The sequence below is a fragment of the Cebus imitator genome, unplaced genomic scaffold (genome assembly GCF_001604975.1).
Source record: "Cebus imitator isolate Cc_AM_T3 unplaced genomic scaffold, Cebus_imitator-1.0 Scaffold216, whole genome shotgun sequence".
NCBI lineage: Eukaryota > Metazoa > Chordata > Mammalia > Primates > Cebidae > Cebus > Cebus imitator.
In genome coordinates, this window is record NW_016107531.1 from 3,519,787 (window position 1) to 3,522,086 (window position 2,300).

The window sequence follows — 2,300 nt, forward strand, 5'->3', positions numbered from 1 at the left end:
TGTTGACCAGGATGGTCTCAATCTCTTGGCCTGGTGATCCACCCCCCTCGGCCTCCCACAGTGCTGGGATTACAGGCTTGAGCCACCGCGCCCGGCCAAGCCTCAGATTCTTAATCTATGTCAGGAATTTCTGCCCTGCCAGTCTTACTGGACTGCTTCAAGGATCAAATGAGATACTGTATTTGAAAGTAGTGTGAAGGTTGTAGAACAGTGGTAATGCCATTACTAATCATAGAAATATAACATGAGAAGAAATTTTAGAAGTCTTTCAAGTAATGCCAAGGGCAGCAGCTCATGCCTATAGTCCTACCACTTTGGGAGGGTACGGTGGGGGAAGCTTGAGGTCAGGTATTTGAGACCAGCCTGGGCAAAACAGAAAGATTGCCTCCTTCTGTGAAAATATTTAAAAATTAGCCATTGTTATGGTGCATGCCTGTAGTTCCAGATACTCGGAAGACTAAGGTGGGAGGACCGTTCGAGTCCACGAGTTCGAAGCTGCAATGAGCTATGATTGTGCCACTGCGCTCCAGCCTGGGCAACAGAGGAAAACACCTCTCAAAAAATAAAAAATAAATGGTACATCTAATTATTCCTCTATTGGTCATATAGATGTTTTCTTTTTCTTTTCTTTTTCTTTTTTTTCCGAGATGGAGTCTTGCTCTGTCACCCAGGCTGGAGTGCAGTGACATGATCTCAGCTCACTGCAACCTCTGCTTCCCAAGGTCAAGCAATTCTCCTGCCTCAGCCGCCCTAGAAACTGGGATTACAGGCACATGCCACCACGCCTGGCTAATTTTTTGTATTTTTAATAGAAATGGGGTTTCTCCATGTTGGTCAGGCTGGTCTCAAACTCCCAACCTCAGATATCCACCTGCCTCAGCCTCCCAAAGTGCTGGGATTACAGGCATGAACCACTGTGCCTGGCCCTAAAAGCAGCATTTTATATATCACAGTAAGTGTGGAGCCACCATGCCTAACCCTAAGTCTTATAAATCTGAAGCTCAAGATGACAACCTATAGAGGTTAAAAATCAAACTGCCGGCCAGGCACGGTGGCTCATATTTGTAATCCCAGCACTTTGGGAGGCTGAGGCATGCAAATCACTTGAGGTTGGGAGTTTGAGACCAGCCTGACCAACATGGAGAAACCCCGTCTCTACTGAAAATACAAAAAATTAGCCAGGCATGGTAGTACATGCCTGTAATCCCAGCTACTCAGGAGGCTGAGATAAGAGAATCACTTGAACCTGGGAGTCAGAGGTTATGGTGAGCCAAGATTGCACCATTGCATTCCAGCCTGGGCAACAAGAGTGAAACTCCATCTCAAAAAAAAAAAAAAAAAAAAAAAAAAAAAAAAACCCCACCAAAAAAAAAAAAAAAAAAAAAAAAAAATCAAACTGCCAAGGCTCAAACTGGCTGTGCAATCTCCTGGGCAAGTTTCTTTGCCTCCTGGGACTTCAGATTCCTTCACTCTAAAATAGGGGTAAGAAAAAAATGCTTTCATAAAGATTGAAAGAGATAATGTATGTAAATCTTTAACACAGTGTCTAACAGTTAATTATCGATAACTTGACATGGATACTATTTTTTGGCATTTAATGTTCAGCAAGCTAGTTTTGACCATGTACTTTCCTATTCATAAGTGACTATGCTTTGGAATATACTAGAAACTATATGTAAAATGCTTGGTTTTAAAAAGATAAAACCACAATATACTCAATTCCTTTTGAAAGTTAGCCATGTATCACTATTCTAAATCTTACAAAGAGGAGAGTTACATTAGGTTACCATTAATGATGAGGCTGAAATTGAGCTTTTTTTTTTTTTTTAATGGAAATGGTCCGTGATATAAAAAAGTTTGCTTGAAATGAAAGAAGCTGTAATATGGTCAGATGATGATTTCTATCTTAATGCTGGACTGATGCAACCCAAAAAGGGTCAATGTTGCCGCAGGATTACAAGTCCTGTTAAAAGAGATGCATGATGCAACCTCTGTAGTGAGAATGGAGTCAACTCTGAGTCACCAGTCTAACCTTCAGGGAGCACTAAGGAAAAAGAAAATTATTGAGTACTGACTCATAGGCTCAACATCTTAGTAAAGTGTGTTCAGGATGTTTTAGTGGTATCTGGACACAATATACCCAGGAATCTCAAATATTTAATATCAGAGCTTTGCCCTTTCCATAGTAAGTCCTCCAAAGACATTTGTCAAACTAACGAAAAAAAATTTTATTTATTTATTTATTTATTTATTTTTTGGACGGAGTTTCGCTCTTGTTACCCAGGCTGGAGTGCAATGGC